Here is a 15,631-nt window from a genome sequence, read left to right on the forward strand (position 1 = left end):
TATTATTATAAAAATAAAAAACAAAAAGAAAACAGCAAGACTAAAGCTTGAATTCGCATATTATTAGTAATAATGAAAGTTTATTGAACAATTTCCAATTCATTAATTTATTAAATGCATTTTTATTTGTACGATAACTTTACGGGCTTTTTCATTATTTAAATATTTCGTTCATAAAATTAAGTTTTTATTTTATTTTTTAAATTACCTTTTTCACTTTTGCGCTTAATTATTTTTGGTTTTTCAGAGCATAAATCGACCACGTCGTTAATAATAATTTTAATGATTCATATCAGTTTCATTTAATAGTTTATAATAGTTTATAGTAAAGTCATTTGTAAGAATCAATGCACAGATTTTATATTTAAAAAATAACAAGAGTAATTTTGAAAATTTAAGTTATATAATTAAATAAAAAGCCTGTTAAAAAGGTCTACATATATCGGCACTTCTGTACATAAATTTTTAACTACAAGTTCAAGAAGTCGAATAAATAAATAAAATGTTGAATAAAAGAACAACGAAAATAAGCACACTTGTATAATTAAAAATAAATAAATAAATAGTGTCGTGTAGAATTTAAAAAAATTTCTTATATTGAAATATAATATGAGTTAATAATGAAAAGATGTAAATGAATAATTAAAATTTCTATTAATTAATTAAATTGGAGAGTCGTAAACACATGACATCATTAACTAGTTGCAAATGAAATTAGGTTTTTTGCATTTGAAAAAAAAATGAGAAAAACAAGTTGAAAGGGTAGATTTTAAAGTTGACGAGACGAGTAGAAAGGTTGTTTTTGCAGACGGCGCACCAAGCGTTAAAGAGTTTCTTGTAGAAATCCCGAGGAGATTGTAAAAGCTCTCCAACCCTTTTTATTTCAATTGAATGACTGAAGCGAGTTCCTTTTGGTTTTCATCCAGAGCGCCACAACGTGGCCAATGGCGGAAACTGACAAACCCAAAGTTGAAAGATCTGGCTGTCTGTTTGTCAAGACGGCGGCAATTCTATCTACAGACTGAACGGATATTCCCTGCCGGCTTGACTGTGCGCTTTTGTTCTCCGGTCTCTTGTTTGTCAACGATTACCACCGGAGATGTTCGGAATGGTTTTCCGGACTGGCAGCCCGCCTACAGTTTCTCTGATCAAACATGGATGGTGCTCAGACAATAGAGGACCTGGATAGATACACAGTCTCAATAGAGGAGACCCGCTAGTTACCCCCTGCGAAACTGGTTCCCTCCTCCCCGCTCGGGGGACTATCTTCTGATGACTTTCTCTGCCATCCGGCCCCCTTTTAGATTTCCGTTTTGTCAGTTGAAAGGATCTTGTATCAGCACGGGGCTGATGCACGGCGAGACAGTGCACTCCTCGGGGAATCGCTCTTCCACCTCCGCAGTTCTGTTAGTGTCATTTCACCCGTCGGAGGTCCATATATAACCTCGTTTTTTCTCTTCCTTCGCTTTATTTTTTCTCAGTTTTTTATATTAAATTCGAATTAAAATATAACGCCGCTTCCTCGTTGGATTCCATTTGAGCTACTTTTTACGTTTACAGGTACATAAGATAAAGTAATATAATGACGTAAATAACTTACGATAATAAATTTAATTTTTAATTTTAAAATAATAATTATCCTGTATATTCTAGAAGAAAAACACGATCGTGTTGCTAGTTACAATTTTTACATCTAGATGGAGACACTGAGTGTCATTTGAGAAATATTTTATGAATATTTTCACATTTTTTAAATGTTAAACCTTCATTTTTAAATGTGTTAGAAAAAAAGGCCGTTCGAGTGTATTTACAATTTTATTTTTCTTAAGGAAAATCATAAAGATATTTAATTTACTATTAAAACATCCCAAACATATTTATCAAAATGCGGAATATTAAGGTATTTTACGTTTTTGTATGCAATAAAACAAAGTTAACTGCTCTTAAACATTTTACTAGACTTAATTCAGAATGTTTTACTCTGTTTTTGTTGTGAAAAAATAATAATAGCTATCATATTTGAAAGTTCTCTATAGGTTATCATTGACAGTGCCGGTATACATAACGTTGTTAATTTATTATGAAAACTAATTTATTATAAATTAAATATAGGCCTATTATTTAATAGTCGGTGATAGAAATCTTTAATGATTGTCGAGAAACGGAGTTTCCTAGCCGAGTATTTAAATCATGAAAATCTGCATTTTTGTTTAGCAAAAGATGCTGCACAAACGCAATAAAAGTGACTTATATAAATTATTTCTATAATAATACATGACATAAACTTTAAATAAGTTAATAGCATTGTTACTGAGCGTTAACTTTCTGTATTATATAAAAATATAAAAACTATTGTACGCTAACGTGGTATTTCCAGTCTCGTGAAAGTATAGGGCATCGTTCTTCATTAATAGTTTGAAAAATTGTCATAACTTAATAATTATTCATATTAATTATTTAAAAGTGATAAAGTTATATTTTCAGTTGTCTTAATTCGTTTTTCTTTTAAATTTATAACTATAAATAACTTTTTAAAATCTAAAATAACTTATTTTTTTCAGTATCGTCACGATATTTTTCATAAAATCTACATCATAATTTTGTTATTTTAATTTAAAATCGGACATTGAAAATGATTACGTAATTGCATCTCTCATCGAAATGAGATAAAATAGTAATTTAAATAGTTATTTAAAGTCTCTTCGTTCTCTGCCCATATTTTGAGGCCTGAATATAATCCATATGCTGATCATTTATCAGAATCGAGTCCCGCATTTTTATGAGTGGTGCGCACTCGTTCGTCCTGTTTAAAGTAGAAAGTATTGAGTGTCACCTGAGGGACAGACACCACTTCGTTTCTCTTTGCTAGAAGGTCGCCCGCACAATTATTTATCTTCTTCTCCCAATCATTTCACTAATGTCCCATTTACATATTCATGCCCGGTTCGGCCGCTGTTGACACACGCATCCGTGACACGGGAACTCTGCCGTTTGTTTACTGTGCCTGTGACTGATACAGGGAAATCGTTTTATTTCTCTAACCGCAGATTTTTCTTTCAATAGAAGGAATTGGGGTTAAGAGGAAAACACGTTAATTTGTCATTTTCTTTCTAAGAGTCGCTCTTGTCTTCTAGTGTTTCTCTTAGTAAAATGCTAATGTATGATTCTTGTGGACATCTATCCACAGGCTCATCCTATTGATCTCTTCCATCCATTATAATGCTTCTCATTGGTTAAAGTTAATGACAAAGAAAACGAAAGTATTTAGAGCAATGGAATAAAAAGGAAAATGTTCTTGTTTTGAATCTCTGAGAGAATCCCAACGTTGAAGGCGCTTTGAAATGTGAAATGATGTAAAAGGAACATTAAAAGTAGTACGCCTTTATATACGCCTTTTTTTCCGAAAGAATTTTATATGTATGTGATATGCGTGCGACAGATAAAGCTAGCGTGCATTATTATTTACTTAGATATTAAAGCTATGGGTAAATATTACAGATACCGACTTATAAATAATAGTCGTTTTATCGATATTGTCAGGCGTAGCGTGTTAACTCTTGAATCGTGGTATATGTACTAATTGTCACTATTAAGTCTTCTGCTCTGATGCTCTATTATGATACACAAAGAGAGCAATGATGCTTCATAATATGCTGATTAGAAGCTTGTGAATCGTTCAAAGAAATGAAACAGTTTAATATTGTTAGATTGAATTTGAAACGATTCTTTTTTGTAATAAACGTTTCGATAGCAAGAAGTTAAGTTTAAAATATTACATCTGATTCGTCCGTAGAATAAAAATATATATTAGGTCTACTGTAATAAAACCTGAACAATAAAACGAATTAACAAAAAATTTATTTTGGAAAGTGTTTATTATGAGTGAAAGTGTGCTAATTATCTTGATTATTAGCTTTATATTATAATTTTATTTTCAATTAATTTCAATTGTTTAGCTTGATTATCTTCAGGAACAATAATTTAATATATTTACTTTTGATTTTTTAAAAATAAATTAAATACAAAAATATTTTAATGAACTTCACATCATTAGACATAGAAGAGAGAGAATTAATTATGTCAAAGATAACATTTTGTTGCTAAAATAGCAAAAATAAAAAAAAGGATTCAAGATTCTAAAATTTTGGAAAGGATCGAACACATAACGAGGGAAAATAAAAAAAAAATTAATTTTTGTTGTATCTAGGGAACTTCATTGACTGAATTTAAAGTGATATTGAGTTAATTATAAGAGTTTTAAATTAATTGTGCGCATTTTATAAAATGAAGTCATAGAGGAAAATTAAAATACAATGCTAGATTTAGAAATTTCCAATGAGAAATATTGTTAATACACATTTGGGGCGAAATATTTAAGTACAACTGAATTTTTAATATTTTATCGATTTTATTTACTCAAAAATATGTATAAAACATTTTAAATTATTTACTGTAAGTAAACTATCTGTATATTAAATAATTAATTCTATTAACAAATTGCTTAACGATTATATTTTAATATATGAATTATTTAAACGTGTATTTCCTTTGTCAAATAGAATTAGTTTTAATCTTTTATAGGAAACTAGCAATTAATGAAGGCAGAAAATTTCGAAATTTTAAATGTGAATATTTCTGTTAATAAATAAATATTAAATTATTCTAGAAGTCAAATATACTAATATAAAATTATTCATATGCTCTAAAATCAATATTAATTTTGCAAAACATTTAACGGAAAATAAAATCTTATTTAATGCAGAATTTTTATTTTGTTTATATGTTCACAATGACATAACAATTTATACTTTATTCTGTTAATTTATACTGTAGATTTTTAAAACAACTTTTCTATTTATTCGGATAATCTACTTTAAAAAGTAAAATTCGAGTTATATCAGCAAGTATTTTAAATAAAAAAAAATTAGAAAATTGGCTGTTAAAAGTCTCTCTTTTATTTCATTAAATTCGATATTCTTAAGTGTAAAATAAGCACTAAAATAAGTCAAAAATGGCAAAAATATATATATATATTTGGAATAATTAAAGGATTGAATATGCTTTTATTCGAACATTTGAAATCTAAATAAAATTAGAGAAAATATTTCTAAAAAATAATACATAATGTCTCTATAACAAATCGGTTTTTTATAGCATCAACTAGCAGAAGGAATTGAATTATTCTTTGCATATTTCCTATTAGTCGATTTTTCTGTAAAATAAAGAGGTGCGTTAAACAGAGTATTTAAATTAAATTATTCCTCGAAATGTTATATTAAATTACTAAATGAAAATTTTAGTTTGAATTTTTTTTGTCATTTATGTAACGTTTTTCTTAGAAAAGATTTTTGGCTAATCACATCGATAGTTTTATTAAAATTGTTTTCAATGGGGCGTTGCAATGTTGAAAATAGAGAAACAACAAAAATTTTGAATTATTTTCATGGAAAAATATAAAGGTGAAAATTTTTTGAATTTTCCTAGAATTTCCCTTCTAGTTTTCTGTCGTAAGCTTTCATTCAACACAGGTTATATCAAGCGCTATCTTATCAAATATATTGAACGATAACTATAAGAAAAGTTCATTTAGATATTTCAAAATATAAATTTGTGCATAATAAATCATATAAAATAATCTGTCTTACAAATATAAATAATATATCATTAGTTCGGCTTTGAAATTCTATATTATTCGTTGACTTTTGTACCAGTTGAATTACAATAATTATATTTATGTAATGAATAATATATAATAAATAATAAACGTATCGAATTTAAAATATGAATAGAAAAGCTGTGTATTAAATCCGTAAATGGAAAGATCTGTTTTAAGCTATAGCCTATATCTATAGCCTTAAGAGAAACTGTTGTAAATAATTAAGTTAATTTTTTGCGGTTTACATTTTGAAGTATGGAGAAATTTAAATTGTATTTACTTTTACGCAATTTTCATAATATAATTGTTTCTGTAGTGAATTATAACTATGTTAAGTTTACGTGAGATATAACAGTGGCGATTAATCACTAAGCGCACTGAAGGGCTTTCGAGCTTGTTCAGTCCCAAATAGAAATAATTATATGTTAAATACAGTTTATAAATATTAAATGAAACAACAAACGGAATCCGAAATTAGTTGAACTCTTCAGTGTGTGTTAATTCATCATTGAGTACGAAAATACTTGTCATCGGTCATATAAGTGGTCTTCGTGCAATTCGCAAACATTTTCAAATGTAGCTTGAGGGCATCATTTCAAAAAGTCTGCTATAAACTTTAATTGATTTTTTTATACCGAAGAGCAATACGAGTCTATTCAGATATCTAGCACTTACAGTATGGTTATTAATTACACGCATAATCCATAAATTTTAATGATGAAATTTGTTATTAAAATGCGATTAAACAATGTTCGATTCTAGTAAATAAAATTGATCGAGGGATTTTCGAATTAGTTACAGTCCTAGTAATTTAAGAAAATTCCAAATTTATTTTATTTAAAGTGAAAAATTATGCGCCCTCGGTTTTTCTTATAATTTATACAAAATATCGGAAAAAAATTTCATTTACAGAATTTAAATGTCGACCATTTTAATGCAAATGGATTATTTCGAATTTTAAAAAAGATGATTATTCTATGTATTTTCATTTAATTCTTTTTCTATTTCTATCGAGTCAACAAAATATTAAATACAATGGATTTGGCATAGGCCTTGGAGATATTTTTTAACATGTTCAATACTTTTAAAATAATTTTTCTTCTTTTTAAGAAGTTTATTCATTCGTTAAAATACGGAAGGGGGAGAAAATTCTAAATATCAAAGTTAAAAAATAACTTTCAGCACCGGTTTTGAAAATGGAAAGTTTTGCATTTCCATAGAATCTATTCAGGTAAATCAACAATAGTAGAAGCAAAGTTATTAAAATTCGATTAATGCGGTTACATATCGCATGAACGATTTCACATTTCACGGAGTGTGTTAGACATGGCAAGACGCAACGCAATAGATGGCCCGAAGCGATTCCTTTCATCAGTTGACGTCACTTCATTTTCCGCTATTTGGCACATCAACTTCTCGTTTTGATGTTGTGTTTGTCTTTTCGGCATCATCACTCTCCATTGTGGAAGAGCTCCGCATCCAGAAATATGATCATTGTTCGAGGTGAAAACTTGCTGGAAAACTTTTCCCGCGTTCCATCCAACTCCTAGCCTCGGGCTCTTCTGCTTACAAAAGCCTATAACCATTTCTACAACGTTCCGACGCTGAGCAAATAACTCCATTTTCCACGTTCTCTATTTTCCAGTTTTCATGTTTAAAACGAGCTGTCCGCAATTTCGTCTTCGGTCGCGTTGCCTCCGGAAAAATACGGATGCTCGACGTGCTTTATGGAATGCGACGACGTCTCGCATCGGCACCATGTCTTCATGCATATTGACTCCTGTGTAAATATCGGCTTAATTTTTGAACCGGGCGTCGAAATTGCTCTTTGTTGACAGAAAAAATGGCACCGCGGGCGATTGGTTGCATTGTGGGACCTGTACTCGATCTACTGTTACGCAGTAGTAAAGTAGATACTTCCCTATGCTATGTATTCTGTATAAACCTATTATATGACGATTGCTTACTATTCAAACCTGTTGAATGATTCTTGCAAATTTTTTGCAAAAATTTACGTCCGTAAATGCTTTTCTCGTGATACAAGCACGACTAAAAATAATATCTTACCTCGTGCAGATTAGGATAGGCCTGTATACAGATGTATGATATGATATAATACTCAATATTTGAACATTTCTTTTTATTTTTTTCTCGTTCGTGAATAATAATTGCAATTATAAATATAAATATTTCAAAACATAATTTATTAGATTTGTATTTGTTTAAATTTTGTTTTATATATACCGTATAATATTGAATATTAAAATTCTTTGTAATTTGGAGTGTTGTTGTAAATTTATCTAATAATTAGTAATTTTCCTTATATTTTTTAAGCAGAATGAACTCAGCTTGTTTTATTGTACAGTAGACCCTCGATTTAACGCAATTTGGATTTAACAGACAAAAATGTTTGTCTTAAAGGCAAAAGTTTATAACTTTTTTTTGTAAATTCGCGAATAGATCCCGCTAAAAGATGGGTCAGTGAGCATAAATTACTCAATCCGAGTTATAGTAATAATTTATTCACGCTTACATGCTTATACATTATAATAACATTTTAAGTTCGTTATTAAGCATATTCGATTTAACGATCTTTCGGCAGTTGCATACATCCATTTCCCGATTAGTCCATTTTATTATTTCAAAATTTAGAAGATTTTTATCGTTTTTCTAACGATAAAATGCTTAATCTTTGTCTAAGAGATACAAGATAAAATAAAAAAAAAAATTATTCTGAAAATTTAAGTCAGTTCGACAGAATTAATTAGCAGTTTTCTTATTTTTTCTTTCCTTCTAACAGTTGTTATTATATATTCAATTCATTTATTGAGAGAAATCTTAGAGCGGTATAATGATTCGTTATTAAGACAAAACATTATTTTTTTACCTTTTTACATTACGTATTCTGTTTTTTAAAACGAACTTAAGAACCAACAAAATAATTGAATCCGACAACGGTCATCATCATCAACATGAAGCGAAGTCGTTTCAATAAAAGTAAATAAATTCGTTCTTGCCCAGATTTCCTAAATCCCTGAAGACTTCGAAACTAATCACGAATAAGAAGCATCTGCATTATTTAATTAGTTGCACTTTCTAAAAACTAAAAAGTATATCAGTCTATACAAAAATAAGAGGCGGAATGAAATGATTTTTCCAAATTTACTTTAGTCTTTATATTCTATAAATCGAAACTTGCTATATAAACAGTAGATGTTATAAAATAAAAACACTCCTTATTAACATATTTTTCTATGAGAATTTTTTAGTATATTAAAAGCAAGAAAAACATTGCGCGTATTAGGTACACACATGCAAATTAGAAAGTGTTTAATTTACTTCACATTGGAGTAGCATCTTTTATTTCTGTTCGCGTTTATCTATTCAAGAGTTCTTTTCGGCAGCCATTTTTGTATTTTGGTGAATGGATGCGGTTTTTGTATTCGTTTTTTCTCTCTCTCTCTCTCTCTCTCTCTCTCGTAAAATTTTTTAGAATAAAGCTTTAATTATCTCTCCTGATTAATATTTCGATTGATGAATTTTATTCATAGAAATTGACTCACTGATGGAGAATGCCATTGGGGAAGGGCTCTTAACAAGGACTTATCATTTTCTTGTTATAAATGTATAATATTTTATCAAGTCCTTTATCCCATAGTCAGCTCAAAATTTAAGAAATCCTCAAAAATCTGATTAACGCTTTCGTAGTATTTAAAAATATTTAATCTCGAATCGAGGCGTAGTTAGATCGATTGTAGTAGAGGTAGATCTAAAAAATTGTGACGTGGTCTTACTGGGGTCTCGTGGTCATGCCCCGAGAAACGGGTCTGAGGTCTTTTCTCGGTAAATTTTTGGGATATAATAGTATAAATTATATACCTATTATTGTAAATTATACTATTACTAATGGAGTACAAAATTTAGTACAAAATGGTACAAAAATATTCAAAATTTAAACGTTAAAAATTCGTTTTTTTATTTTGTAGATAAATATATGAATTTGGAACAACGGACAGGGGTAGCTCAAAATGTTTTACAGGTGGCTCAACCATCCCTGGGCCCTCTAACCACGAGCCTGTTTCGAATATAGGGCTGTATTTTAAAAATTAAAAAGAAACTCTTAATATCATTTCGATAGTCATAAATATAATTAACTACTATCAAATAATCATTAATAGTCGGTACTTTTGAAAATTATAGGATAGTCTTCAGTTTTAGATGAAAACGAAATAAAATAATATTGTTACCAATTTTAAAACGTAAATTTCTTACAAATATTATCTCAGAGATTTCACGTTGTATTTGTTTGATTTCGCTCAACAAGTTTTCGAACAAAACTCGGTGACAAAGGAGCGGAACTAGACGAAACCCCGTCACGCAATCGTCATGTAATTTGTGTCGTCTCCGCGGACATTCTCGAGGACTATTAAAAGACAGGCTCGTTCATTTCAATTAACATCGCAGGTTGCAGCGGGAGGGAAGCACCTCGGAAATTTGGCCAATTTCGCAAAGTTTAACGGTTCCCCTCGCCCCCCGGAGTCGGTTGTGAAAAGACGAGTTAATTCCGTCCCCTTACGGGATCCGCCGGTAATGAAGTCTTTTGTGGCAGACGGAGAGGAGAAGGAGAGCGGCCAAGTGACGAACTTGAGCGCCTGATTACGCGACTGTCAGGCGCAGCTGAGATTTCGTCCACTCGTCTGACGGTTCGGTGAGACGGAAGCTCTTTCGACTGCAAGAGCGGCTCTCGTCACGAAAGAAGAGCGTGACCCGCAACTCGCTCTTCAACCCGGTTGGGTTCTCAAAAGTGAATTGAGTTATCCCGCTTCGCTCCAAGGAACCCGATTATATCTGCAGGACAGTCGACCGCCCTATGTCTAAATAAAGTAAAATTAGTAAATTCGGAGAATTAGTTAAATTATTAGTTTTTAGGATCTAAAAACTGAAATTTTTGCCCTAGGAGACAAGGGTTTAATGTATTTATTGTATGGAAGAAAGCGGTTCATCAAAAGTTCTCTTAAAACGCTAAAACTAACCGGAGCAGATGGAAATTGATTGAAGTGGCGAATCGGAAGTATAGACCTTCTAATGGAAATAATGCGTATTGGACGTGAAGAGGTTCGGGAACACTTTGGCTCCGCGGTGACCATCTGGCCCGCACGTGTTGACCGAGTGCGGACGATAACAGAACAAATGTGATTACTTGTTGCTATTGTATGTCCATTTTCTGGAAGGTTGTACAATGTAAGAGGCGAACATGTACTTTTTCTTCATTGAATTACAAGTGCATATATCTGCGGGAAGTGGGAAGGGGACGTCCAGAATGCCCATAACCGGTCAAGTATCATCAGACGGGAAAACCATACACTGCGTTCGACGTAGAATCTGCAGGTCTAATTATTCATATGTAGAAGAATCATTGTTAGACATATGCTTTTTTAAGTCGAATTATAAACATGAAATATTCGTTACCTACCAACAGTAGCAACTTAGTAGTCTAAGCGTCAAATTTTTTTAAAAAAAGCACACTTATAGTAGTTTAGAAGCAAACAATATTTTTTAAAAAAATTATTATTTTAGTTTATTTTCTTAAAAAAGTAATTTATACAAAAAATAAATAAAATTTTCTGAAGTACATTAATTCTGATTAATCGTAAAATAATTTAATAATCTCTTTTAACAATGATAGGTGCATAAGATTTACACATTACGAAAATCAATATTTAATACTGTATTTATTCAGTGACCAAATGTCAGTATTGAGAGAGATTCGGGTCCGATTAGAACCTCATATTTTTTTTTAATGATAATTCGAGGTCGAATCAGATTTTGATATTCATCCTTTCACACTTGCTGTCGATTTAATTAAAGGGCAAATCAATAGGAATAAACATTTCGGCTGGATATGTGGTCAATTGTTAACTGCGCTTATGTAAAAAATTCTATCCAATCTGTAAATCTTGAATTCAGATATCGTTGTAATAATAATACTGTAAAATCTCAACGGACAAAATTTCCGTTAGTAAGACTTGCGTGAAAATTAACACCTTGTTAATTTGAAAACGCTTTTTATATGTAATCAAATTAATAAGTTTCTTTTAAATACAAGAGTCGCCACTCTTAATTAAATATAATTAAAGTGTATTTTCCAAAATATGTTCGTTTGTTTATTTCGATTTAGATCGTGTATTAATACTTGTTTACTACAGTCTCGGAACAACGATGAGTATATAAGCCAGAATACATATAGGATACTCTCCTGTGAAATTTTAATTACACAGATGTAACTATATAAGTGAAAACAGATAAACTAACCAATTTGTCAACTTTTTAAGACACGCATTCGGCAAACCTACTTTATTATAAAACGGGCTTTCGGCTTTAAGGGTCCGTTAAATCAAAGTTTTACTGTTGTTATAATTCTTTAACTATGACCGCCGGATGAATTGGTTACGAATTCTTTTTTAGATCTTTACTTTTTCTATAATCATAGTAATTCATTTCGAAAATTATTTAGTAGAAGAACAGACAGTAAGATAAACTAAATTTAAATAAATTAAATACAGTTATCTTCCAGAATCTTATTTTAACTGAATAAATAACTAAAAAAAAATTATTTTGTATTATTATTTTTTTAAGTGTTTGTATGTGGGTGTGATGGTGTATGTGTTTATATACCATTTCTATTAAATTCTGTACGAAATTGTTTCAAATTACGTATTCAAAAGTTATTAGAAATAGAAGTTAGGCATAACAACATTACATTCGTAACTGAATTAGAAAAGCAATAAAATATATTTTATTGTTACTGTTAAACTGTTATCAATAATACCATCTGACAGGCGAATCGGTTAAGGCGACAGCCTACCACTCTGGGAGACCCTAAACCGAATCGGGCCAACAACTCCGGGAATTTTTCGTGAGCCGTCTGTCCCGTATATGTTGGACCTCGTCCCACAGCCGGCCCCATTGTAGGCCTAACCGAACCCATAATGGGTATGGAGAAAAGGCCTTCTTAGTGCTCACAGGGAGCAAAAGGCCAAAAATGAGAAACTAATAATGTCATCGCTTCGTAAATCTAAATACTGTATATAATAATAATAATCTACTTGTCTTTCTTTTAGTATTTGCAATAGCTTAATCCTTATTTTGTATACTAAACCTATATAAATATATTGCAAAAGCAATATAAACTTGCATGCATATATTTACTTTAGAAAGTTAAATATAGGCCTATTAAATTTCTTAACGTTTTTATTATTTCTAAAACCAAAATTTGACAACGCGTAAGGAATGAGATATTTTATACGTGTATTCTGATAAAATTTTGTATTTTATAATGTTTATGAAATGTTTTCCTTTTAAAAATCTTTGCAATATCTTATTAATTATTATCTCTTATATCTAATATCTTATTAATAATTAATTTATTCTTTCCGTTTAATGTTTTTAAAAAAGAAGTTTTAAAATTAAATTCTAAAGAATTTTTGAATTTAAAATTTGTAGTTGTGTTGAGATATGAAGATGTAGATAATTGAGAAGGTAAATCAATGGGAAAGATTGATGCTCTTTCTGAACAACCTCTTTTTAGTAAGACAAATTTTCAATTTTAGTAATTATTTCTTTTACGAGAGGTTAGAAGTACAATCATTCCAATCTCTTGACATTTCTTCTAAATTGCATTTTATTTTATCTCCCTCGCTCTCTCTTATCTCTCTAGTTTCTTTCTTTCTTTTTTAATTAGAATCAAGTACTTTAACCTGCACATTTAATGAAATATAAATGAATTGCAGAGTAAAACTGTTATACAATGAAACTTTCTTGATGGAACGATCCAATCGAAAAATATTGAGAACCGACTAAAGTTACGCATAGGCAGATATATATAAATATTACTATAATCTAGTCATTTTATACAGCTTTTAAACATATCCTATTGTTGATAACTTATCTCCATAACTGTATCCTCGCTTTTAAGTGGTATAAATTGAATTTTTTTAGAATAAAAAGCTAAAAAAAATATTGTAAACGTTTCAAGATTTCAGAATTATTTTATTTTTTGAATTTGATTTCGCATATTTTTGGAATAAAAAAATTAATATTTATTAATAAAATTTATTTAAAAATGTAACTTATTTTAAGTTTGAAAAATTATCGTTTAAACTATTTGAAAATTAAAATGTTTAACTAATTAAATAATTTTATTTAAAATATTTTAGAATAAAATTAATTAATTAAATCAATTTTCCTATGTTTTAATAGTTAAATCTTTATTTTTAATGAATTAATCCATCAAATTATTTTCATAAAAGTGAAAAATTTTCAAACTTATTTCATTTAAAAAAAAACACTCCCTCTCAATAAAATTTTAAAGGTAATTTTAATGAGGTTTTAGCTTTAAAAAATTTATTCTTATTTATTTTAAGTAGCCTTTCCTAATTAATAGGTATGAACTTTTCTTACATCATTTAATAATTTAATTCATCAGCTTTACATATTTAAAATGTCGAGAAAATTATACAAATTTCAAAAATATGTTCAAAGATATCTTAATTTATGTGGAAAATAGACTAGATGTATATTCTCTGGTCTCTTTCTTCCCGCTTTCGCGATTTATTTTCCTAAAAAAATTGCTGATTATTTGCAAAAATCTGTGTCTTAAGCCGTGGTTTCATAGACCTAGACGATAAAACCTTCTAAAAATTAGTTTTTTTAAAAAATAATTTATCAGGTTATTCATAAATATTTATACAAAATGTATTTCGCAAAGATGCTTATTTTATAGATAATAAATCTACATGAATAAAATACTATAATTCCAATTTAAAAGTTACATTCTTTTAAATGTGAAATGATTCAAATAAATTTACAATTTACCAATGTATTTTCAATATTATTATTTCTGTATGTATAATAAATATAATAGAAACATAACACGTAGGACGAGATAGGTTTTTTTTTCACGTGAATGAAAAATGAAGACATTTATTCCAGTGCCAATGTATTTATTTTTTCGCCTGAAAATATACATCATAAACACGTGATTCGCATCTACATGTGATTGATTACGTACAGTACATACATACAGTACATATAATATTTACATAGCTATATATAATCTATATATTTTTTTTGTATCATTTATAATATGACTACAATTTTACAGAAGGGAATATCCCTCAAATATCTCCGATTAGCTTTGCGTTGCGTTTCGTTGCGTTTATTTGTCACCTCTACACCTCTGCAAAAATCTTATATTATAGATCTCTAACAGCTTATATTCCATAAAATGTTAAAATAATAATATTCTAGGAAGGTATTTGAATCTTATATCACAAGTTTTACTTTAAGTTTCGACAATTATAAGTTTAACAATTTTTGAAAATATTTAATTCAATTAAAAAGTATTGTATAAGAAAGAAGAGAGAACCAAAATATTGTGTTTAAATATGGTGATATTAGCATTTAATAATAAGAATAAAGTCAATTTAAATTCATGTCATCAATAAAAACCCAAATTTGGACTTTAAATAACTTAACTGTCTTATAAAATGATAAAAATAAAATTTGTGTAACAAATAAAAATAATAATGTTTAATTAAATTCCTCCCGTTAACAATTTTATATAATCAAGTCAATTAAATTTATAAGGCATAATCACTAAGTACTCAGATAATGGTAGATGGTTAATTATAAATAGACCTCAACTCACTAAATTAAAGTGACTAGATAATTTGGTAGATTCATAAAGAAATATTCATCAGATAATTCATAATCGCAGTAATTTTCTGAGTTGATGAATTACTCAATAGATAATCTGTCAAAGCAAACAGAATCTTATAAAAAATTGATTTCATTCTGAAGGTTTCTTATTAAACATTTCACATAATAAAATCTTTATATACATAGGCCTAAACAGACTTTAGTCGGGCCTGATTGTATATAAATCATCCTGATTTTCAAATTATTTGACGGTAT

This window comes from Centruroides vittatus, unplaced genomic scaffold (genome assembly GCF_030686945.1).
Source record: "Centruroides vittatus isolate TY-2023 unplaced genomic scaffold, ASM3068694v2 contig_3063, whole genome shotgun sequence".
In the NCBI taxonomy this organism is placed as follows: domain Eukaryota; kingdom Metazoa; phylum Arthropoda; class Arachnida; order Scorpiones; family Buthidae; genus Centruroides; species Centruroides vittatus.